The sequence below is a fragment of the Aptenodytes patagonicus genome, chromosome 12, assembly GCF_965638725.1.
Source record: "Aptenodytes patagonicus chromosome 12, bAptPat1.pri.cur, whole genome shotgun sequence".
Classification (NCBI taxonomy): domain Eukaryota; kingdom Metazoa; phylum Chordata; class Aves; order Sphenisciformes; family Spheniscidae; genus Aptenodytes; species Aptenodytes patagonicus.
The window spans coordinates 22,908,912-22,934,795 of record NC_134960.1 but is presented as its reverse complement, the minus strand read 5'-3'; the positions used below and the strand labels follow the sequence as shown (position 1 = coordinate 22,934,795).

The 25,884-nt window shown below is 51.4% G+C and overlaps 1 protein-coding gene across 4 annotated transcripts in view; it reads right to left on the bottom strand.

The window, feature by feature from the left end:
* The window catches only part of PSD2 (pleckstrin and Sec7 domain containing 2), a 92,779-nt gene extending 71,077 nt beyond the window's left edge, over positions 1-21,702 (bottom strand). For 2 of the 4 annotated variants that reach the window (XM_076350133.1, XM_076350134.1), the window contains exon 1: positions 21,589-21,702. The gene's annotated coding sequence lies outside the window, so the exon portion shown is untranslated. Of the gene's footprint in view, positions 1-2,269; positions 2,420-21,588 lie in introns of those variants that run through there. The other 2 variants (XM_076350130.1, XM_076350132.1) reach the window with 1 other exon arrangement.
* Between the last annotated feature and the right edge of the window lie 4,182 nt (positions 21,703-25,884).

Below are 25,884 nucleotides of genomic sequence, written 5' to 3'. Positions count from 1 at the left end.
CCACTGCTTCCCATCACCGCCACCCTCCCACTGCACCTACAAGTGGGACCACACCATCTGGATATGGAACTGGCCTGGCGGTCAGAGAGAGAGGCTTACTGACAGAGCTCCTGCATCCTCTGCCCAGCGCTGCCACTGTCACCTTGGCAAACTCTCTTGACTACGCCAAGCCTCAGTTTCCCCAGAGAATAATACAGCCATGTCCTATGGTGGACTGAAGAGCAATAATGTGCTGAGGCAGGAGGAAACTCGGTATTAATTCAGAACTACTTGGCTTCCAGCCTCATGGATCCAAGGGGATCTCCAGGGAAAACCACCCACTTCAACGCCACTCGTGCCTAACTTTTAGGGGGAAAGAAGACACAAAATGAGAACCATCCATTTTGTGAATCAGCCGTCTCTCTGACTTCCCCTCTGGGCTCGGCCGCCCACTTTCAGACTTTATCCATTGTTTGCTTGGACTTGTACAGGAAAAATCATGTTAAAGAAAATCCTAGCTGAATCACACACTTTGGAGTAGTTGCAATGGACAATTTGACAAGGACATGGGGATTTAGCATATTTTTAATACAAAAATATCTAATGATAATATGCTACACTCCTGGCTAAAAACATTATCTACTGGCATGGGGGGAATTTAAGCTGTAATACTAGCTACTATAATGCAGGCCTGGAACTCCATGCAAATATTACCCTGATCCAACAGCTACAAAGCTCTGTTTATGCTAGTAATTAATTCTCTCTTATGTTTAGTGATACAATTAGAGAAACACTGCCATTCTGACGGGCTTGTTTCCACCAGTGCCTTTTACTATATTTACATCCCCACAATAGGCTTGGTCTTACAGAAAAGGGTGAAATTGCATTTATGGAGACAATGCCACATGCATTCCCAAAGCATTTTATAGATGTAAAGTTAGGCTCCAAATTGCACGTTTATTGTGTGAGCACACAATGAGCTCAGATTAAATATTGACTAAAGCCAGCCTAACACCCAAAATAATGAAGATGAGCACAATAGTGTGATTTACTCCCAGCCGCTAGAGAAATACACATCTGTAACATATAACATGCCCTTCCCACAGATATACTCTTTGTATTCTAGCTAGCCTTAGGCAGGAAAATTTCATTCTCATAAATTATGGATTTTCTTTCCCAACTGCCAACACATTCATAATTATCAGTTGCAAAGGAAACAAATATAATAACAAAAAACAAATGCCATTCCCCTTGTACAGTGATGAGCAGGTGACTGGCTCCTTGTATCCTCAAAGTTGAGGCAAGAAAATGGAAGATAAACATGGCTAAAATCAGAGAATCCTTTCCCTTTTGTCCCCCAAGGTGTGGGAGCCAGCAGGGAGGTGTGGGCACGGCAGGTATCTTTTTAGAAAGTACCTCCACCCCTACCTGTGCTCTGAAAACTATCTGTCCTTCTCACGCCTTCCTCCTCCCCAGACTTGTAGAAGAAATTCAGGGAGACACAGATGCTAATACAACAATTACGATAATAACACAGCCCTGAACGGGGGCAACACACACCCTTCACAGCAGCTTGACCTCTAAATCCTCTAATACGGTACTGCTTCATTCAAAATTAAAAGAAATTGTAACCTAGCACAGACAAAAAGACACAGGAGGCAAGGCAGGATCTCACTCGGCAGTGAAGCCCCACTCCAGTCCAGATGCAGTCATATCACTTCAGCTTCTCTGTACCATCTCCATGACAACCATGTAATTTGGATGCAATAACCACTGCCGAATTGATCTTTAAATGTAGCTTTGTTATAAAACATAATACTGAACATGTCAGGCTCAGGATAAAGAAAAGTAGCCCCCTACCAATGAGGACTGCGATTTAAGAGCCCCCCGTTTAATTTTCAGCTGCCAAACAGTCTTGCTATTTCAATAATTGCATGGATGAGCGGATTTTAAAATCAGTAACAGCAAACACCATTTGTGTGTGTGTGTGTGTGTGTGTACAGCATGCTGTAGTATAACATCTCAAACGAGACACCACACTGAGAGCTGGAAAAATGTGTCAATGTATATTCAGAGAATGGGCATCTTTCCATATGCACGCGCATGCACACACAGATACACACACACACACGTATCAGGGAGATTCAATCTCTAGCAACTGAAGCACACAGCTGATGCATCGAATAATTCTAATAAGAATAAAAAACGGTATAACTAAGGAAAATAGAACGGGGGATCAATGTACCGCATGTCAGACAATGAGAGTGGGGGAGCTCACATTTGCACTTACCCGAGCAACGAGCTGTTTATTTTTTGGTCCCCTCACAAATGCAGCTCCCTTTTCTCTTCAACAATCCATGCAAAATAATCTGCAGTCCCACCGACGGAGGAGTGGCCCCGTCCCTCCCCCTCCAGACCTTCCTAGACCTCCCTGCTATTGGCTTCCTTCTCCCTTCCCTCCTGCTCTCCCTCTCTCTTGCCGGCGATGGTTACACCTCCCAGCCTTCCCCCAAGGTGTCAAGAGACTGCTGGGGATCCAGCAGGCAGGGTGGGAGGGGACGGGGAGAGGGGGAGGAGGCAGGGAGTGATGGTGAATGGACCCAGTGAAAGGATGGAATAAAGCCCTTGCTGGCGAAGCCCCCGGAGGAGCACACGGCAGGAGCAGACCTGCCGCTTGGCTGGGAGGCTCCGCTCGCCGCTCGGGCTGCGCAGGAACTGCCAACAGTATCCCCAGGGGTGTCGGGGCTTGCCCCCCCACATGCACCCGCAAAGCACTGGGGGACAGGTCTGCTTCCTGCCAGCAAATCAACGCCCTTCAAGATCAGACTGGCTTGAAGTTTTGGGTTGAAATCCTGCCAAATACTCACACTGTCTTTAACAACCAATGCACTTCCATACACAGACATACAGCACTGGAAATGCCTCAAGGATCCATCCCGGTGCAGACCCCAGCACTGCACGTCGGCTTGCTCTGTGCCTCTGGGCACTCCCACCTGACGCAGCCTCATCCCATCCCATCCCATCGCATCCCATCGCATCCCGCTACATCGCATCCCATTGCATTGCATCCCACCCCACCCCACCCCACCCCACGGCCGAAGAGCCCTGCTGGCCTTCAGCAGTGGTGCTGCCCATGTGCCTGCCCGCCAAGCTTGCTCCAGGTTCCACCTCCACCACGGCAGGCCAGACCACGTGCCCGCTCACCATCACTGGGACCTTCTTTGGCAAGGCTGACACATCTCTGTCTTGACAACCCTTTTACACAAAAGCAACAGTTTTGTCTACACGCTAACACAGGCATCTGGCTCACCGAGATGGCTGGGGACGCAGTGTGGGGTGGAGAGGCACGGGGACACAACACTTTTCCCGCTTTAGGGGCCTCCTGACCTTACTTGCAGTCCCAATGCTGTAGGGAAAACACTGCCTCTTGGCCATTTGGTGGCTGTAATGCAACAGGAGTTTCCATGGGCGTACGGGTGAGAGGTGGTGGGTGTTCTCTGGTTCAAGTTGCCCAGCTGGAGCACAAGCCTGTGGTCCCTCAGTCTGAGCTGGCTGGGGCAGTGGCCAGCTACCAGGATCCTTCACCTGGAGCTGGCACACACCTTTGTACTGGGATCACCCACGTCTTGGTGACCCAGGATGCTCACCCATCTGCCTGACCGCTTCGCAGGGATGTGTGATGCCTGCCCGCCTTCAGCCCTGTGCCTCACGGTGCCCACAGCACCATGTGCATGCACCATCCTCCATCCTAACAGCTCACAGGGGACTGAGGGCTCCCACAGCAGTGTGCAGAGAGAGCAGCCCCAGGCTGGACCTTTAGGCCAAGGAAGAAGGGTTTGCTGTCTTCTCCAGACGCACGTTCCAAGACTTGGGCTTGGAATCAGGATGGCTCCCTGATTCCCTGGAGAAAACCTCTCCCTAGACCTTTGTGCCTCTTGGAAAGCTTGTTCCAGAGGATGCACACCCCTGAATGAGCGGACAAATCCCCAACATACCAAATTAAAAATATCATTACAATGTATAGCCATACATCCAAACACCGAAGCACAGCCATTAGATGAAATAATGTCCTGGAGCAGCTCAGCAGATCATGGTCATATATTCTTCCAGAAGGGATACCCCACAGCACAGCACACAGGGTTGTTTGCCAGGGATAGTATCGGTAATGAACCATGTAATGAGCCACCCTGCAGCTATACTCAGGAGTTATCCAACAAACGCAAGTGTGAATGAAGGTTACTGTGCTGGAGAGACACATGAAATGAATCTCGTGGCCACAGACAAGGGTAGTAAGCAGCCAGACAAATCTAGGTGTGGGACTGTTAACCTCCCTCGGGGTTCCTTTGTCCGAGAGACACGATTTGCCTTATGCCATTACAAAAGTCTGCCCTGCTCCTCTCTCTGATCAATTCTAATGTATTTGTAATCAACCAATTATCAGGTTAGGGTGCTTTAACCAAAAAAAAATATATTAAAAAAAAAAAGCACAATCAATATTCATCAGTCTGTTGTACTGTTCAGGTCTGAAGGCAAGTAACAAAATCCAATTTCTGCACAGCCAGTCCTAGGAAGTGACATTTTGCAGCATGAGAAAATGAGGTTCTAGTTTCTAAGAATACATCCACTAGCGGGGCTCCAAATAACTGGGTTATCAATCATTCTGTTTCTGGGAATGAGCAGATCAACAGCTGGATTCAGGGAGAAACCTCCTCTCATCCCTTGAGCAGGGTGGTGTGCTTGTCCTTATCATTTATGAGACACTCCTAACAGTAACAGAGTACTAATATTTGCCTGGATTGCCAGTAGATCTGTGTTAGATGCCTTGCGTATGTCATAACATTTTTTTGGAATTAAGAAAACTCCTAAACTATAGCAATTTTGGACATGCTGGTTAACCGCCTGGACGTGCACCTTAACGTGCAGATGCCATTTGCCACCTGTGACATGAGTTCTCTGGGGAAGCAGGAGCAACCTAAGGAGAGGCCACCTTCCTTCCACGCTGACACCAGGGGGGCCACCCCTCAAGCCCCAAACAAATGAAAGCATGCATTCGGGAGCCTTCCAGGCAGCAGGGAACTACAGGCACCAGGACTGAACAGCACAGACCACACGACAGGCACGAAAGTTAACCAGCTACACTCTACAGACCATGGAAGCACTCCAGCTAGGCTGATGGGAGAGGCAGATGTCTGGAAAAAAGATGGGAGCTTGTGGTCCTGAGATTGTTCATGGTCACGTTCCCCCATGGGATTCATTGATAAACCTGAGCCCCAAGGCTGCTTCAAGGCTGGCTGCTCTGTGGCCCTGGCTCTGCTCCCCTTCGCTCTGAGTGGAGAAGCCAGGACCACCTTCCCTACAACCCCACAGGGCCTACTGACTTCACCTGGCAATTTAAAAAGTGTCTTAACTGCAGCTTAGTGCTTAACGCTGCATCCCTGTTATAAGTAGTTTTCCAACCATGCCCTGTTCGTGGTACTTAGTGTGGCACACAAGGACACCCCTGGGTGCTGCCCAACCTTCTCCTTAATTTTTTCTATGAAAACATTGCAAGTGTTCGCATGCACCCAGGAATGATTTTGCTTCCATGTCCTCCCACAGCTGTTTTTCTCAGGAAAACCCTTGGATTTCCCAGCTGGGACTCACGGACTTTCAGTACAAGTCACTTTGGTGGAAGCCAGAATTAGGAGAAAGCTCTACGAGGACCTTGCTGCATGCTCTTTGCAGGTAGTGTAGGTAAGGGGATGTGGAAGGGAATAACAGCCCTCTAAAGAAGGGTCAGTCCTTGTGTCTGCATTTCTCTTGACACTTAAAATCAGCTCTTTGCTCTGGATAATGGCTGTCCTGAAAAGTCTACCCTGGAGCTGTTTGAGCAGACTGCTGAGATGTGGAAGCGGTGGTTCACATCAGGGGCACCAGAGCTGGTGGGGAGACGGCTCCTCATGGCTATTTCGGGGGGCTGGGAGAGCTGAGATTTGTTAGTCTCACCCTGGGTGGCTGGACGACAGGCAGAAATGGTGCTTTAAAAATAATCATGAGCAAAAGGCTGCATGCAAAGAGCTCCTTTAGAGCTCTGAGGCAGAAAGGCTGCTAACGGGTTTGTAAGTCTGGAAAGATGGAAAGGGGAGAGGGAATAGGAGAGTCTCTCGGAAGAGGGTCCAAGGAAAGCGTACACCTTTGTGTGTGTGTGTGTGCATGTGTGTGCACGTGTATCAGTGCAGGTGAGTGCATGCACCTGGAGAGACCCCACAGAGTGCGACACTTTGGATTGGGGCTGAAGCCCCGGACACTGAACATGAGACCCACAGCTGGCGCCTCTTCTCCAGCCACATCAGTTCCTGCTCCACAATGGCTTGTTCTGGGGTGGCTCATGCTTGGTGGAGTATCACAGAGCCGCTGGGACACCACACTGCCATGATGGGTCTGGAGACAGTGTGGGGGGGAGATGCTAACCTTGTCCAGGTTGTGAATTATAGGGATATTGTCAGGAGCCTTTGCTATAACAGCCAGCTGAAAACTCTTTGGCCTGAGAGGTCTGGAAAGCCCAGATGAAATGTGTCCTCCAGTAAAGAAGCTGCCACTTACGTACAGGAAAAAAGCACCTTCACCCCAGGAGAAAGACTCACAGCCCATAGGCTGGTGTCACCCTGCAACCATTGGCTCTTATTAGATGACAAAGCCCAGCTACTGCAAGCATTTTCCCCTAGGAAAATTTTTTTCCCCATAGGCTGTGACCAATTCCCCTTATAACCTCCTCCTGGATATACATTCAAGTGGAACTTGTTTAGTGGCTCCATAGGAGTCTGGTTTTCTACACCATAGTTCGTTCTTTGAGCTCCTCGATAACTTTCTGGGTGCTGGGCCAGGACTCAGACTTGAGTACCAGCCTGGCCATTGCCCAGCACAGCCACCGCGATCTCCAGTGCCCTCTGGAAGTCCCGAGACGACACTGTGCACGGCACGAATCTCCTGTGCGAGGATTAGTCACCTCTCTCGCACATGCAAAAGAAATCTTGATGAGCTCTGGTGTTTTTGATCCCCTGCCCAGTGTAGGCATTTCTGCCTGGGAAATCCCAGCCTGGAATATGGGAGACATCATTCCTGGCATTTCAGGTTTTGGCAGAAGGCAAGACTGATGCTGCTGGATGATCACTCTGTTCACTCTCTATCTTCCTGCATGTCAACTTTCAGATGAGTCACTGTCCTCCAAAACACCATCTTCCCTCTGCTCGTGGGGGTTCCTGGGTGTATGAATTTGCATTTGTCTTCCTGAGAGCCCACTGTTGACATAAAATCAGCTCCCCAAGCAGACCTGACCAATCTCAGCATCTGACTTGTCCTAATTTCACTAACTTTTAGTGTATGAAAACCGTATCCTCAGCAACTGATCTGAGGAAACTCTGAGAGGCCCAGCAGGGAGTCTGCTGTTCTTCTGGCTACAAGGGGTCTGCAGCATCTCTTCCATGTTTTATTATATTCCAGTGCAATGAGTCTCCCCCGCTCTGCCATTCATCATCTCACCTAAACAAATGTCATCCTATTTTGTCTGACTAATTTGAGGTGCAAATACACCCCAACACCCCAGGTAACAATATACATGAAGTATCAACACCCTAAAAGGATGTCTCAGCCATGTCTTATGAAACTGTTCAATGTATTTTTTCTAGTCTTAGATATGTACAAACATTTCAGTTTACCAGTTGCCATTTAATATGCTGCCTGGTTACTACTGGAGTAAGCAGCTTTCCATCATCTCTGTAAGACACGAACCCATCAGATTGCTTTTCTCCAGAGCTATGAATCTTTGGCTGGACACTTCTTTTTTTGCAGTATCAGGGCAGACTCTTTTACCACCTTCATCTAAAAACAACACGCAGCATTTCTTTTCTTCCTGACATACACACATATAAATACACATACATGCACACTCTCTTACAGTCCTTAATGCTAGTAAACATAATTTTCATTGACTGCTCTTTCAAATTAGCCTTCCAGGTCTCTGCATTACATAACAGTTAATTCATAGCTTTTGTTACCGAATCCCTTCTTTTTCTATTTGGGTTTTTTATTACCATTATTATTTCTGCTTTTCTCTTCCTTAACAATGATAGATTCTTAGCTAAGAATATCTTTGATGACTGCAAAATTGTGTGCATGCTGTGGAGGAGACAGCATCTATCAAAGTTTTCTTAAACAACCCTCATTTACAACACACATTATTTTGTCTCAGTTTTTCCTCCAATCATTTCTTGCTTGTAATTGTTCTCAACTGAGGAAAATTTACCACTTTAAAGTGCCTTGCATATGTATTATCAATTTAGTATTACATTCTGCTCATAACAAATGCAATTGTGTCGTTTAAGCAACCATTAATTCTGAGTTCAGTAATCAATTCACCTTTATCTGTTGGATTGAGGTCTGATGCAGAATTAGACCAAATTCACTGCATTACTTTTGGTAACAGAAAATTATAATCCGTCATTTTTAGAAACTCTGGGGCTGTGTTATTGACAGCAGCACGAGTCCTTCAGCATCTATCCCTGAGGCTGAAAAGCTGTTCTGCAAACATGGATTTTCTTTCACTTTGTTATGAAGCTGTTTAGGGAAGCTATTTGTCCAGCCCCCTAGTTCGATCTGGTAGTCTGCAGGGATACATCTGTGCTGGGGCAGATCAACTTGAACCTGAATGGAAGAGCAGCCCTTGGCTGTACATTAGGACAAGCATGTGGACAGTGTTGCAGGAAAGGCTGACGATTTGGAGGCGAAAAGGCTACGGGTTATCAGGCTCTGTTAGCAAATCCACTCCCTTTACCCAATGGAAAGCAACTTTGAGAGGTGCCCACAGCTCCACCACTGCTGTCTGCATGTACCCCTTAAGTGCTGCTTCGCCCGAGTGCTGTCCCAGGGAGGCAAAGCCCTGCTGCATCTCCAGCAAGCCCTGCACAGTGGCACCTCCCCAGCTCACCAGGATTTCCAGCGTGGTCTCCACCAGCCAGATGTGGGATGTGCCAGGCAGAGCATGGCTTTCTCCACGTACCCGACACCGCTTGGCTCTTGGATTCCTACGAAGGTCTCATCTCCATCTCTCTGTCCTGCCAGCCCTGGGTGACCAGGGTCTCCTGTGATTCAGACCTGTGTCAGCGTGTCTCAGTATCATCCAGGATGTCCAATTTATTTTTGGAAATGAGAATTTCTGATGTCCATTTAATGCCCAGGCACGTGGCATTGATGTATGGGATGACTGCACAATCTCCTTTCTACTCACTTCTCCACATTTCAAGCTCAGATGCATATAAAGGTGCTACCGATAACTTTGTTCATAGAATTACACAGATCTAATTGTTTGCTGTGACGGCCAAACCTGATTCGTTGTTCAGAGGAGTCACCTTCCTTCTTTAACCTAAGGCATTTGCTAGGTCCACCTCTGCTAGGGACTCCTGCCAGCACCGGCACCCTGAATACTGCGGTTGCCTTCAGAACATCCTCGCAGCCCATCATGGCAGACTCTGCGTCCTGCCTCATGGATGAAAGAGTCCCCCTGGGCAGGCAGTCTACCCAGAGACAGACACACTCCGACTGGATCATCTGGACTTGCTTTGAGCTGCCCAGGACTCAGCGCTGACTCCTGGTCATCTGTGACCACAGTGCAGGGAGGAGGCTGGGGAGCGGCAGCTGCAGAGAGACATAATTTACGCTTCCTCACATCAGTCAGGTTGTGTAGGGTCCTGACATCTCTGGGAGGTTTTCTCTTGCCAAAGTGCAGTGATTCCACCTCAGCCTGCCTGGGCTCTCGCTCCTTTTGGCGTGTCTCACGTGCTGGGCTGACAGCCCTGGACGCAGCATGGCGGCGGATATTGAAGAGGGTTTTGCTCCGATCTTACACTTGTTTGGGGCTTGGACACAGCCTGAAGCTGGGTGGAGGGCATGAGGAGTAATTTTGCTGCCTGTGGGCAGGTTCACTGACGTGAAGGAGCAGAGAACAGAGGAGGGGGAATTTGCTGTTACCTGAGACAACCCGAGACAGGGAAAGAGAAAATGCTTCAGCAGTGGGAAGAGAGCCCTGGCCCTGGTTCTTCCAGGCCAGGGATTGCTCAGCCTGTAGGATCAGGTATAGTGACCAAGGATGGCAGAAAAGTCTGGCCAAGGTAAGCTACACCATCCGCATACCGGGGGAGCATTGCCTCTCTAACTGTGGATGTTGGCCCAGTCATCTACCCTCACCTTTAGGGCATGTGGAGATTGTCGGTCTGAATGCAACTTAGGGGCCACAGCCAGGTGCTCTGGCTCTGATTTTCAAAGACTGGGGATAGGGGAAGGGGGGTTAAAAACAAATTTTGGAATGATAAACCTGTTTTACATTATATTGTCTCTAAATGTAAGTTTTCAGATTATGGAATGGGACATTTAAATGATCTGATGTTTCATTTAAGCTCAAGAGATAGGGTCTGGCTGGAAGATATGGGGAACAGAAGCCCAGAGGGTGTGGGGCCCCCACATCTGGGAAGGTGTTGGGTTGCAGTGGGACAAATAGCAACAATGAGGCTTGCAGCTACATGAACCTCTGCGAGGAGGATCTCAGCATCTTCCCTGCTCCGAGTGTTCCTGGGTTGCTAAAGTGGATTCAATAAGAGGGACATGTTGGGATGCTGATGGGGAGACAACACAGATGTCAGTGAATTACCATTAGCTATGTGTGCCCTTAGGACTATTGTAGCTGTAGCATTTAATCTTGCTGAAATGACCACTGGAACTGGGACAGGGAACATGAAACTGTATGGCTGAAGCCATTACAGACACCTAACGTCACTGCAGCTAATGGACTGGACGGGGCAAAGAACAAATTATTCAGTGGCTGGACGGAGAGACTAAACCAAAACTATTTCTGATAAAGCAGTTAGTTATAGCCCAATGTTTCATCCCTTTTGAGCTAGGAGTCAGGGTAAGGTAGTGATCTTCTGCAAGTAGGGAGATGAAGAGCAGTTAAACAATTTAGGAAAAAATCAATTTCAGTAAACTATCAGAACAAGACCATTTGCAATGAAGAACTGCAGTTGTAACCCTTACGACCTGATTTTTTCCCTGGGTGAAACTCCCACAGGAAGCTGTGAAATGGTTGAGCTGACAAAATACGTTTCATTTGCAAAGAAACATTTTTTTAATATAATTTATTTCATTCGTTTCACTTCCAGATATTTTGCTTACATTCTAGCAGAGCTGAATTTCTGTGAGGCGTCGGGAAGGGACAATTCACTAGATGGGGATTGGGAAGGAAGCTGAGATAGGTCTGGAAAGGCCGTTACTGTCCCTCATGTATTAACACATCTGCTGTTGCCATCACTGACGGCATCAAGGGCACAGTCATAATCAAGCTTCCTTTCTCCATCCTTCCAGCCATTTACAGATAATCTCATCGGGGCTCAAGTTTTTCAAAAATCTCAATCACAGGGCACGTTCCCGTAGAGCTGGCATCCCTGGGGACACTCCATACCATGAGCACGCATCTGTAGCACAGAGGACAGGAACCGTGTTTTCAATGAGAGTTTATCATTCCTCAGCCACAGGTCGGTATGGGACTGAGACGCAGTTAAGTAGTTCCCCAGCCTGCACTACCTTTTAACTCAATTTCCATTCCCTAAACCACTGCTGACGTCTGTCTAAATAATCATTATCTCCACAACCACGCTGAGTTTTAGCTTTTGCTGAGTATCGCGGAGAAGATTTGGAGCTTTTGAAAGGATGCTGAGCTTAAGACGCCGCCGCTCCAAGCAGCTCTGGGTGTTTGTCGCATTTCACTGGCTGTTTTTTTCAATGCACACACAAACACACACAAACACACCCCCTATGTGCACGTGCTCTCTCTTTCATGCCCGTTGCCTAAGTGAATACTTGCTGTCAGATCTTCCAAGCCACAGCACATTTTTAATCAGTCAGATAATTCAATCATTCATTTCAGACCTGCTCGGCGCAGCTGTCATTTTCAAGCATCAAAGCTTCTCTGTCAAAAACCACGCAGGCTGGGGGTTCATTCAGGCATCGCTGTTTCAAAGTGCTGGGGGGGGAGGAGAGGGGGTGCAGAGGAAAAGAACAGGATGGATTAAATGAACTTATTATAAATACTTCTGAAGCTACCAGCCAACCATCCTCAGCAGAGTACAATGGCACGGCACAAGGGTGACTCAGGAATCTGCAGGATTTGTAACGTATTTGCAAATCTCACGCTTAAACTGCAGAGTGGGGAGAAGGGGGGGTGTCAGATGAAGCTTCCTGCCTGAGATGCTCAAAGCCACCGAATGGGATTTGGATGTCTGGTTCTCATTAAAATTAATGGAAATTGGGTGCACAGACCTACAGGCAGCTTTCAAAAGCTTCGTCTCCATTTATAATTAATGTTCCCAACAGAGTGACTAAATATTTATACAACAGGTCATGTTATATGCAAAATGGAAGAGGGCCCTATTGGTAGATCAGGGACCAAGAGAAGAAGAATCTGATGGGGTCTCAGGTTCAACCTGCATTGTCCCTTGTTTAAAGCTCTTCTACTTGCAAATCTCCAGCAGCTCCCACTAGATCAACAGCTGGGGTGGTAGCTCCAGCAATGATGATGTTCTCAGGGTACAATACAGCAAATTAAAATGGCAGCTTTACAGCTTTCCTGGGTTCTTCTCCTCTCCCTCCCCACAGCTCTGACTTCCTTCACCAACTCACTTCACCTCTGCAAATCTCAATTTCCAGTATGAAAAATACACACTATCACTGAGTTTACCCAGTGTCGGAGTGCAGTGGAGCTTAATCCATGAACACTCCTCCGCCTTGGTCAAAGATGCTATAGATGGCAGACGCCAAGTAAAAGTGATACTAATCTGCCTCCAGGCAGCCCTGGCTGGATCTGTACCACTGCGTTTGCTCCGTAGTGATGGAGTAATTCAGTGTACAAAGCTGGTAGGTTGAACCCTGAGAGCATCTGAGGAGTCTATGATCTGAGGGTGAAAGCTTGGCACTCGTGCGGGGGAAGTCCAAAGCAGCCAAGTCCTGTCCTGGTTTGTCTGTCCCCCAGGAGAAACTCTTCCTCAGCTGGGCCATGCCTTAAACCCTGCCCCAGCTGATCCACTGAGGGGGTGTCCATGGAGCTTGGGCCTTGTGTATCAGGTAGCCTTGGGTCCCCACCCAGAAGAGCTCCCAAGCTTGGCTTAAGACAGCCACTTGGGGTGGGCTTGATGATAGCAGTGCTTTACAATGCTTTAATGAAGGAGATTCAACTTCTCCAACCTTTGAAAATTTGCCTTTTAATTTTTTTCTTCCATGCTTCATCCAAAGCCACTGGATGGAGAAGCTCTGTTGACTCAGGGAATATGGAAACCCCTGCAGTCTCCTCCCATGCTTTGGCATCTCAAGGTTTGTCAAGCCCAGATGGATGTATTGAGTGGTACCTCAGAGCTCATCTGGGATTCCTCTGTAGGTCCTCAACTTCTAGGATGCAAGTTGTAGCTCCAGCTTCACTGAAAGGACACAAAGCTCAGCCAAAAGACAAGCAGTCTGGTCTTGTGTCTGTAGTCAAATACCCTCTGTTATAAAGGCATGCCTTATACTCCTAGCCTCCAGCTTCTAGTCAGCTTGCTCTTCTTCTCTACTACACTAGAAATCATCAGTAGCTAATGTTGCCTTTCCATGTGACCTTGGATGCATTACACATAGATCTTTTTTTGGTTCTCCTGACCATCCTGACCATATTTCACAGCACAACATGGGCTATGGTTAGGGTCAAGGCTGGTTTAGCACAGGTACACAAAGCTGTATGCAGTCACTCAAAAGATGAAACTGAACATGAACTACAGCCACATTACCTGAACCTCACAGCCCATCGGGCAGTGCAAAGGGGAAAGAAGGCATCGTTCCTCTCTAACACCATGGCCAGTCTGCTTGTCATGGGACATCCGCTGTTCCGTGGCTTTGTTCCCAATTAAAACAATCGGCTTTGCAAGACAAAAAATCAAATTCAAGGCTTAGAGCTGTTGTCCCCAGACAAGATGTCAGGAGAGCATCAAGGACACATAAAGAATAAAACAGCTTCATTTTCCTTGTGAATACATGTCTGCTTATTTTTTAATTAAACAACAGCTGGGCGTAGACTTGTGAGACAGCAGAAGGATCCCAAGACAGAGGAGATTAGGCGATCTACGTAATGTGGGAACGTAAACCCTTCCCACCACTGCCAGTGCGGCAGCTGACACTGGTAGAATCTGCTCCGTCGCCGAACCCATCACTACAACAAGCTTCTGCAAAGGACCTCTTAAATTTCGAGCATTTAATCCCAGAAGCAATTATGCACCCCAAATTACAGCCAACTCTCCATTTTTTAAAAGAGATAGGGGTCACGGGCAGGGATTTTAGGAGCAGGTTGGAGAAGCCTCTGTTGGCAACAACCTACGTAAGAACTGGTCCAATCTTCAGGTGCGAGCATGGTCTAGGACACCTCCCAAAGCTCCTGCCAGCCCCGCAGATCCATCACTCGTTGATATAGATGCAGGTGAAAGTCTGAGTATCTGTATTTTCTTATCACATAGACCCAGGGACAAGGTAAGCTTCCCCATCCAGAGATCCCTCAGGGCTTGGCCATGGAGGTAGGGCTGTGACCCTTGGCAGAAGATAGCCTTGGGATCATTCATGTCTTGGCCTTGCTGCCAAGAAGCCAAGCCTGCACCCCTCTGACATGTGTGCGGTTACAAAGAAAAGACCGGGACCAAGGACTCGCACCGCTCAGCCCCAGTAATGCCCCTTCTCAGACCCTGAGCCACTGACCCAGCCCTCCTCCTAAGCCACAGATGCGACCCCCCTTGCTGCTGAGCACAGCCGTGCTGGGCACCCATGCTGGGAACACGACCGTGCTCCCAAAAAGTGCTGCGCAGGCTGCTGCACTGTCAAACTGCCCTAGATTGGAGCGAATAAGCTCCTTTCTGAAGGAATATAATTGCTCTATTTTAAAACTAAGTGGTTCAAGGAGAAAAATGCAGGCAAGAGGGTCCGATGCTCTGAGCTTGGGGTGGGAAACAGGAGGTGTGCAGGGCAGAGCAACTGCACAGCTGCTTTGCTGGATGGCCAAAGTGCTGGATGAAAAACATGAGTCGAGCTGCTACTGCGTCCCCAGCCCAGCCAAATCGGTGCTGTTGGAGAGAGCAGAGACCTCGGCAGGAGAAGCGGGTGCTCCTCCTCGGGATACTGAGCTGCGAGGCTGGGCACCCTTAAAAGCCAGAGGGGAAAAGCTCCTGGTGGAACAAAGAGCCTCTGTCTCCTCTCGCCTATGCCCCCTCCACCCGCAAGTTCAGGTTTTTGTGGCCATAAAGGAGGTCCCCAGAGCACTGCAGGTCAGCCCGTTAGGCCAGCGCCACTCCACGGGCTGGTCCGAGAGCCGGCATTGTGAAGACCAGCCACGCAGAGGAACAGCCCCCGCCACGGGGACAGCTCGCAAGGAAGCTTCTCTGGGGAAAATAGTTGCAGCTTCGGCAAACCGTCTCCCAGAGCGAAGACCAACAAACTAGAGCAGACAACAACAGAGTCATTAATAAGGCCAAGCCTGGCATCTTCCTGGACCGCCCCACCACTGTGATCAGTGATTTCACCAAGCAAGCACAGAAGAGGCCTCTTCAGCAGAGTTTTGTCTTTGCTGCTTAAAATTCAATAGCTCCACTTTCCAAGTGGGCAAGAAAGAAACAGTTTTTGTATGTTAACAGCCCGCCCCCCCCCAGCCCCGTCCCCATTTGTATGGAGGAAGCTCTTTGGTTTGAACTTGGCAGACGTGCCTCTGGCCTGCAGGGGAAGGACACCAAGAGGCTTGAAGGATGTGTCAGCTGCTTCCTAGCCCTGCTGGATGGGCACTGGCCCTGGCAGAGACGGGTCCCGTTTGAACGTCCCTTGGCTGGAGGTCAGGGAGACGCATTCAGCGCTCCAGCAACCTGGGTCCCACCAGGGATGCCTGTGAACAGCTCCCAGCTTCCCCCAGGGTGGGCACCCTTGCCGATTCTCCCCCTGTCCCTTCCTCTCGGGCTCAGGGGCAGAGTCATGTCACCGGCAGGGTCTGTTGCAGGACTGGCCTCATACGTCCACACAAAGAGAAAACGTGCACGTGATGAGCAAAGCCGTGACTTGCCGTCAGGCAGCATCTCAAGGTGATGATGTAAAACCCATTTTGGGGGGACCCTGTGACCTGGAAACAATGGTGGAAGGACTCAGCTGACTCCTCATACAGGAGCTGAATATTATTTGTGTAAAAATTCTGCTTTAAAACCAAGGCTGGCTGCCCTGTCTCATCTGAGAGCTATTCGCTGTCATTTTAGGTCAGAGTTAAGGTTAGTAAGAACATAAATGACACATTTTCTCTCGCAGACGGCTGAGACTCCTCTTTTGCACAATGAGCACCCAGAATGAGCGGGAGGATGCCATAAGTGTCCTGCAAAGCTTTTTTCACCTTAAAATAGTTTTGCAGTTGAGAATCCACAGCTGCAACTTAGCATGCATGTCTGGAAAAAAAGAAGTCCTCTGGCCTTACTTGTGTAACCCCACCTCGTGCCCATGACTTCCCTCTCAGCTGCCAACCTGCAACAACGCTGTTGGGTTGGCCAAGCTGTAGAGACCCAGCTTCTCTCCCAAAGAGCTAGGGTCATTTCTCCGGGACGGTCAGCTCCATGGGTTTGATACGCTGCAGTCTGCCAGAGGCTGAGCCAACTGCTCCCTCTGCGCTGGGTCGCTGATGAACCAGGCACAGACGAGCAGCAAGGAGGGTTGGGGGCTGAAGCACTGGGGCTGGAGGAGAACACGCCATTCACGCAGATAAGGTGTCCTTCTGGAGAGCCAGCAGCAGCAAGGGTGGCAGAGAACAGGCAGAGCAAGGGCAGCATTTGTTATCTCTGACCCCTGAGCACCCTCCCGGCAGTACGGCTTCAAAGGGAGGAATGAAACATGGGAACAAGCGACCTGGTCTGGGCATAGACATTGCACTCAGCGAGGGACGTGCCTGCCTTGCACAGATACGAGGGACTTTCTGCTTTCAAATCCTTTCTGACAGACACCCCGCTCCCTCTCCATGGTCTGCAGCCCCTCCATCCAGCTCTCCCACTACAGCAATTCATCACGTGAGCCTTATCTTAGCCACACGTAATCTCAGTCCTTTGTCTCTCAGGACAGGGCTTAGAGAGCTCCCCAAAGTTAATGAAGCAGGTCCATCCCCTCATTAACCCAGGGGGCCTGTCTCCTTTGATTAGGTTGTGCTGACTCTGCTCACACATCACACTTGCTGCTCTAGATGCAGGGACACTGGGGCATTTCCAGCTGGGACACAGACAAAAGGAGGAGATAGCAGAGCCTTGGTTACCACTGGAGCAATTCAGGACAAATAGTTAGAGGCTTTCATGGCTAATTGGATCTGTACTGTCAATCCAGGACAGGAGATGCCTTAACCCACGCTGCCTGCCTGAGATTGCTAAGCAGGCCATAAATAAACTGCAGCACTGGTCCAAAGCTCATCGGCCTTCAGCTTCCACCCTGCGTGCTCCCTCCCAGCCCTGCTACGGCACAGCCTACCTGGCAGGGGACTCCAGCTCCCCTGCCTTTTTCCATGACCACAGCCTTGCAGCCACGCCAGGACACTTGAGGTCCACCTCGGGTAGCTCAGAGACCCTTCAGGAGTGCAGACCTCAGCATGTCACGGCTGGCTTGAACAAGAAGCTACTGCTTTCAAACTAAAGTCAAAGGGTAAACGAACTAGTGGTTAGGAAGTGTCAGTGATCAGTGTTAGCAGGGGCTGGCAAGCCAAAGGCAAGGTATTTTCAGAGGAAGGCTTGTGAGTTGGAAGTTGGTTCCCTGCAGTACCTAGGCTTCAACCTGCCTTTTGTTTTCAGTTACAGGACAGGGCTCCAGTCCCGTCCCCAGCTCACTCTCAGCCCTGAAAGTCCTTCTTTCCTTCTCTGCTCAGACATCTCTTCCAGATCCTGGGAGTGCTGGCGCTTGAAGACAAGACATGCAAACAAGAACGACCACCTTCACATGACTGCCAGCCAGCGCAAGGACATCCAAACCCTTAAAGCATGCTGGAAGCCTGACCCTTCCCTGACCTTCAGCATCTAATCATCTTTAAGGAGGCAGGCTCAAACCAGTGCAGTGGGCCCCCGAGCCCGCACCCTGTCCTCAAGGCTGATTGCTATGCAAGGTCCCAAGTGCTTCCCCCAGGAAACAGAGCAAAGGAAAACAGCTTGTACTGCTTGGAACCGCGACCTGCAGATCTTCTACCTCTGCCACAGGAAAGCCAGGCACAGGACACGTAGAAAGGCAAAGTCACAACAAAGGACAGTCCAACGCTCTGGGCCAGGCAAAAATAGAACTTGTCCTACTTGAAAGTAGGACAACATCACTAAAGAGTAGGACATCTGGTCACCACAGCAGGAGGAGCAAATACAGAGGAGGCAGCTTGTCCACGCACAGGTCTAACCTGACGGGAGACAGCTAAAGTACAGACATGTAGTATGTTCAGGCAAGCAGCCGGGATGAGCAGTCCTCAATCAAAGCAGAGAGGCTCTCCATCTCTCTGAGATGACTGCTAGACTTGCTGCTGACAGTCAGTCTACCTGCCTACCAGAAGCAATATCCTGCCCCCAGGAGCCTGTGGGATATGCGTGCCCAAACCTAACAGCTGATCCCTTCTACCGGATCTGCTAAACCCAGGGTTTTGCAAGAAATTATTACCAAGAGAGAAAATGTAAGAAGATTCCCGATGTGCCTGACCGCTGACGTGCCAGAACAAGTTTAATGCTTGTAAACTGCTCTGAGGCTCCCTGCTGCCAAGGCCATGCCCTCCGCTGGCTCAAACCCACCTACCTCTGCTCGTCTCCTTGCACCTCGGCGCCTTTCCCCCAGCCAGGCTTTCAGCCCACTAGCAGAGCACTGTTCAGAGAGGACATGATAAAGAAGTGATTAAGGATCATCACTGAGCTTGTATTAGCATCTTCAAAAGCTCCGCAGCCCACCAGCCAGCCAGCAGGCTGCAGCTAAGCCAGGCGTGATGGGTCTTTCAAAAAGAAACAAGAAAGTAAATGCCGCAGATAGCATGCTCATCAAAGGAGCCTCACTGCTGTTTGTAGAGAGGAGTTAATGCCATGCTTCTGACTGACTGCTCCAGGGCCGAATTTCCTACCCAGCCTTGGCAGGACAGGCAGTTTTCTTGGCTTAGGACCCCGTGCTGGAACGGAAACCCGGAGCACCAGGTCTCAGGACACCATTCAAAATCCTGTTCCTTCTTGTTGCTGCTTTCAAAGGAGGCAGTAGGAAACCATCCAGGTCCCAGGTCCCTTTGCAGAAAGCTTTAAGCCCCTCCAGAGAAAGGTCTCCCTGCCGGGTGTGGTTTGTTTTCTTAAACTCAGACTTGCAAAAAGCAGTCCGGGGTAGCCGTGAACTTAGGTGTGAGCCACGGCAGCCCCCTCAGCAGACCCTAAACTGAGGTGAGTGTTTCTGGTCTAACCTGAGAGCTGAGCCCACCCTGAGAAAAGCCATCGAGATCGTTTTGCAAGTATCCCCATGTCACCTTCCTTTTAACCTCGAAATTGTCAGTCACCCACCATGGCCTTTTAACTGCCTTGCGTTGAATTCAGCTGCTCAGCCACTCGCTCTGGGCTAGGGGAGTTTGCACACCAGCCCAGGACAAAGCCGAGAAGTGGAGAAAGGTTTCTCTAGTCTTTGCTAGGGCTGTTACAGTGGCTGCTTGCTAGCACTTGTCTTCAAGAGAGGACAAGGCATTTGGGGCAGAAGGAGTCGTTGCCTTTATGGATCAGGCAGGGCAGATTCAGGCAGCTGTAAGGAGGAAGGTGGCCTGCCTGCCCTGTGCTGTAGCAGATGTCATGGTCCTTCCCCAGGGACAGCAGTCCGGGATGGTGAGCGACACTGCTGGATGGGGAAAGGCCAGGGGTGATAGGAAACACTGGGCCAGAAGAGACCACCACCTCCAGCCCAGGGCTGCCTGAGTCCCATTCGTGGTGCCAGCAATGGTGATGGGACAATGCCTTTGGCCTCACACAACAATGAAATTTGGTTTACCAACAGCAGGACGCCGGCTGAAGCCGGCTCTGAGCTGCAGAAGCTGACTGTAGGTGCACAAGCTGGCTGTTCAAGGCCACCGCATCACATCCCACCTCTGCCAGCCCAGGCAACAACCCCAGAACTGCCGCCTCCCTCACAGTTAGCCCAGAAACCATTTCTCCCCTTTTCCTGCCATTCTGATGCCAATTTTTGCCAGGCAGAAAGAACCAGAAGTACTCACTTTGAGACAATGATTTTTTCACTCCACAGCATCTTTCATCCTATGCAAAGGCATTTCTAACTGAGGAATCATCTCAAATTCACAAACAAGAACTTAGTTCTGAAGATGTGATAAACATTTTCCTTTATTTTAATTAAAAAAAAAGATATTTCAGAGAAGCAACCTAATTTATCAAATATTCTGATACCCATAGACCTGCCCTCTATCTCCCTCAAAGTATGTCAACAAAGAGGTGAAAGCAGATGCACGCAACTCTAATCAACAGGCAAGGTCTGCTTTCCTCCTACGAGCACTACCCAGAGGGACTGACAATGAACTTGAGGCTGAAGACATTTAGTAGCACTAGAAGACTGCTCCTCATAGCAAGAGCTCCCTGTCCCACAGAGACAGCATCCTATGCCTGCAACTTTGCCAAGAGGCTACTAACTTTGCTTGCCAAGAAAGGCCTGAAACCTTCACAGTGCAATTCTTGTCCATCAGACCAAGATGACCTGTAAGTCAGCTTGAATGGGGTTGTCCACGTCACACCTTTTTAATTCTGCTTCTCAGCCTTCCCTCTACATCAGGGAATTACAGCAAGCCCAGTGCCTCTTGCCCATGTCCAAGCAAAGGAACGCTGCTTAGAGCCTGGCAGGGATGCTGCTTCTCTGGCTCATGTCTTACACATCACTGGATGGTGGCTGACAGGAGGTTTCTGCCACCCAGCTGAGCCTGCTCCATTACACGGAAGAAAGCTGGAGAGGCACTGAACAAGGAAGCAGCTGGCCAGGAACCTGAGAGCAGAAAAATCCTTGCAGCAAACCCTCCGCCAGGCCTCAAATCCTACAAAACCCGTACACCAAGTCCTTCCCTGAACAGCCTGAGAAGCATTGCAGCCCTTTGAGATAGCATGACGCCACTTGAGCACAAGCTTAATCCCCCAATACTCCTTCCCGGAGGCTCTCAGGGAAGGACACCCTTCTTCTAACTCAGCGCGTGTCACTTCACGCAACACCACTTGTAAGAGGATGGTGTTCCTGGGGGTGGTCGCACCAGCTTGGGGCACTGCTCGGCTTGCAGAGAGGGGTGCACGCAACACCCTAAGCAGCCCGTCCTGCACCCTACTGCTGATACAGGGGATGACACAGCCCCGGGGGCACCCATCCCTCTGGCACGGGGCACGGGGGGCTGAACCGCCCCCCCCGCCCCGAGCCCACCGTTCACCCCGAGGGGCCGTGCCCGCTCCCACTCCCGGAGATGCTCCCCCCGGCGCGTGTGTCGGGGGGGGGACGGAGGGGGACGGAGGGGGGGGGGGGGGGGGGCGTGCACGCACTTACCCTGTACCTCCGCGCCCTGCCCGCCTCCTCTTCCGCGTCCCCGCCGCGCCGGCCGCCGGCCCCCGGGACACGCGTGCGGCCATGGGGAAGCCGCTCCGCTCCGCTCGGTGCATCCCCCGGGGGACCGGGGACCGGCCTCCGTCCCGGGCGCAGCGCGGGCTCGGGCCGCCAGGGGGCGGCAAAGGGCGCGGCGGCGGCGGCCTCCGCCGCCGCCGCCGCGCCCTTTGCCGCCCCCTGGCGGCCCGAGCCCGCGTTGCGCCCGCCTCCGCGGGGAGCGGGGCGGGGGGGGGGGGCGTGGGGCAGGAGGATGCAGCGAGCCGGGGGCGTGGGACAAGCTACCGGGGTGTGGGCAGGGCGTGGGGCTCGCCCCCACCCCCCCCGCCGTGGTCACCCGGGGGTGGGAGTAGGACGCTGGGTGGGGACCCCCGAAAGGGACCCGGGCTCTTGGCTCTGCAGATGTTTTCTCACCGAGGTGGGGGGGGGTGTCAGGAAGGTACCACCGGTTTTCACACACACACACACCCGCCCCCCCCCCCCCCGCGCTGGCAGCACCAGGCCCACCCCGCCACCGGGTCCCAGGCTGGGGATGTGCCCACGGGGACCGCCCTCCAACCCGGGGGGGGCAGCCGCAGCGCTGGTCCCCCAGCCTGCTTGAACCCGTGCTCGTCCCCACCACGGCTCTCTTGGGGCAGGGGCAGTCTGAGCACCTTCTCGGGGCCTTGTTAGTGGTGGAGGAGCGGTGGCAGAAGACAGGCAGGGCGGTGGGATTTTTGCAGGGCCCTGGTGCGGGCAGGGGCTCCGGAGAGCTCTGCAATCGGCCGGAGCACAGGGCAGGGGTACGGGGCTGCAGTGCCCCACATTGGTGCTCAGCCTCCTGTGCCGCTCGCCCGCTTCCCAGGGACAGGGGAGAGAGGAGGTGGCATGTTCGAGGGGGGACACAGCCCGCTCCCCTCCAGGCAGCAGCTGCCCTCTGCCCTGTGCACGAAGGCCCCATGGACTGATGGACCAGACGTGTGCTCAGCATCTACCTTCTGGGCTGGAGCGTTGCTAAGAGACAAGATCCCCTGGGAGGCTGCGGTGCCAGCCGCTGAACCCGGCACATCGGCAGGAGGGGATGCAGCCGCCGGAGAACCTGAACCTCTGGATGAGGGAAGGCCGATGTGGGAGATCACACAAAAGGCTGCAGCAAGGCACCATGAGAGACACCCCCACACCTCACGGGGAAACCTCTGAAGTGGGGAGAAAGGGGTCAGGACCAGGAGGAAGAACTCAGCATCAGCAGGATGAGGTTAATCTGGAGAGAGGTCTCTGGGGGGTTTCAGGACAGGGAGATCACACTGAAGCGAGACGTTTCCATTAGCAGCCCGTTCCCCCTCCTGGGGCTGCCGGGGGTCTCACTTGGCACGTCGGGGGTGAGCAGCTGGCATGTGCAAGCCGCAGGGTGGAGGCTGAGCAGGCAGCCTGGCAGAGGAGAGGGCAGGGGGACACTGAGGGCAAGGATGAGTGCGCTGGGAGCTGGGCACTGCGGCGGCCGAGCTGCTGCTTGGGTTGCTGCCTGGGGCGTTCACATTGAGTTAAGAAATAGTCACTTGGCCTCTTTCGTCTTCCCTCTTTTGATATGGGCAGGGAATTCACGAGGGATCTGAAACCCAGTACAGGGGATGGTGAGAAAGATGGCCGGAGGTCATGCAGGACCCAGCTTCCAGAACTTTCCCCAGTGCAAGTTAGCTGGACAACTGTCCCAGAGACCGGACTGGGGCATCCCTGTGTGACACGCTCTGACATTTTACAGGATGAGTAGCTGCCCCTCAGTACCATGATAGGCATTTTTCCACCTATGTGCAAGTCCTTTTCATGCTTTTCATGGTAACTCACACAAGCTAAGAACTTTCTTTGCTTTTTAGGGGACCAACGTTTCTATCATGTGATTTAAAATTAAAAAAAAAAAACCATATATTGTGAAGATGGCAGCACCAACGAAGCCGCAGGAGAGAACAGAAAGAAGCACAGAACAAGAGAGATGGTAGCCCTGCCCCGCAACCTTTGACGTTGCCTCGCTGAGCCTCCCGTGCAGTTGCAGGCACTGAGTTTAAAGTCCTGGGCTGCAGTGCCAGAGCATATTAGGGGATGGCTGCTCCAAGCAGGCAGTTAATCGGGCTCTCCCAGGCCTTTGCAGCCCCAAGCGAGTGTCCTGAGCAGTCCTTGATGGTGCTGCAGGCTGGGGTGTCAGTGGGTGCCACAGCCTGGCTACTGGTGTCGCTGCCTGATGCAGCATGGAGCGGGGCAGTATTGCAGTGGTGGCCAGCGGAGGTGTGCACAGCCCACCTGTCACTGAGCCGAGCTGAGCCCCACGCTCTGCAGGGACCCCCTCCTCTTCGCAGGAGCTTGGTGAAAGGGACACTCCCTGGCATCTTTACTACCCTCGCTGTGATGCAGGTACATGTTGGGTGATCCTCAAAGCAGAGGATCAAACCACAAGAGTCCTTCCCTAGTTCATTGAACCTTGACCCCAAATTTTGATGTTTTTGATGTGGTCATCAGTGGTATTTAAAACTACGGACTCCTTTAACATCACACTGCCCCGGAGTGGTGTCCAGATAAATGAAGAAGCCTTACTCTGCTTGTAATTCTTCCCAGGTGATAGTTCCTTCCCCTCCTCATTACCCTTCTTCTTCGGTGCCTCCCACCCGCGTGGGCCATGTTTTCCTTTCTCTGGGTGCCCCTGTCCCCCACCCTATTGCACTCGGAAGTATTCAGCATTTTGCAGGGCAGGGCTCCTGTAAACACAGGACTCCTTCTTTGCAGAAGTCAGTCATCTTGAGCTGAGGCCCAGTCAGGTTAACAATTAGGTTCAAAAGTTTCTTCCAACTAGGGGGATCTTCTGAGAGACAAAAAGGCTCCTGCTGGCAAAATGAAGGCTGCTAGATCAGCATACGAGCAACGCTTGTTTTCCCTAGTTTGATGGGAAACTGTAAACAGCAGCTCTCTAGCTCAGTGCCTTCAGGAACCTCTTGCCACCTAGACTGCCTGAGAGCTGGCTTTTCTGGGCTGAAAACTCAGGTAATGTGACCTGGCTTTCCCAGGGTGCAAACTCAGGTACCCCAGGGGATGCACTAGAGGCCAGAAGGTGCTGTTTGGAGGCAATTCTTCCCTTCCCAGCACTGCCGTAAATTCATGGCACAAGTGTGGGAGGGTCCCCGCCTGACCCTGAGGTGAGCAGACCTGTCCCACCCGCTGGGCACAACACTGGTCCCTGGCTCCTGCCCCACGCTGCCCTGCTCTGACTCGTGTTTTCAGTGTCACCTTCTCCACAACTCCCATCCCCTCCTTTCTGGTGCATGGGACCCCAGGCGGGGAGAGCTAATGGCACGCATCACTGAGCACAGCTAGCACCAATGCAGCCCTGCATGCTGCATTACCTGCTAGGAGAGGAATCTCTGGCACATCCAAGATGCTGACGGTCTGGCTTTCTGTGGAGAAGTACCACTGAACATGCCAAGCCTGAGGGACCAAAGAGGTACCGCCCTGGCTGGACAGGTGGGATACTCCATCCCCCAAACTGTGCCGCACGAGGAACGTACCCAGCGGTCCCATCCCCCCCCAGCCTCATTTTAAGAAGCTGGGCATCCCAGTTCCACCCATTTGGAAAAGGGTGCTTCAAGTCTCCCGAGAAAGTGACTTCCCTCTTCCCAGAAACATGCACTGAACTGCACTTTGAGGACTCTCAGTCACTGCCAGAGACAGCCCTGTTCTTGGGTTCCCTCCCTCTCTGCCGTGACTCTAAGTATATGGCAAGCGGGGCCATTTGCCAATGTTTGTGTCTCGACAAACAGTCTGTCAGCATTTTAGTGTATGGCTTCAGCTGGGATCAGCTATGCGTTCTCTCCCCATTAAATGGCAGAGCTGTGTGCAAACACCCTGGCATCAAACCATCTGGGGCATGCTCGGGGCCAACTGCTGATCTCCCAGTAGCATGTCAGGCACCCTCTCCTACCAAGGCAAAGGACGACTACGGGATTGGTACTCCCGTGCCACTGCCTGCACAGGTAGCCAACCCCCATCCTGCCCATGGGGGTCTCCTCTGCCACCAGTCACCTCTCCCGCTAGGACTGCCTACCTGGATCCCCTTTGCTCCAGCCTGGCTCACAGAGGGCCTGGCACGAGCAAGCTGTGGCAGATAGCAGTCCTGAATAAAACAGACTATTGAATGGTAGCAGAGGCCAGTGGAAGCAACTTCTGGTTGCCGATAACACATGAGCCCCCCACTCCCACTAACATGATAGCAAGCTTTCATGG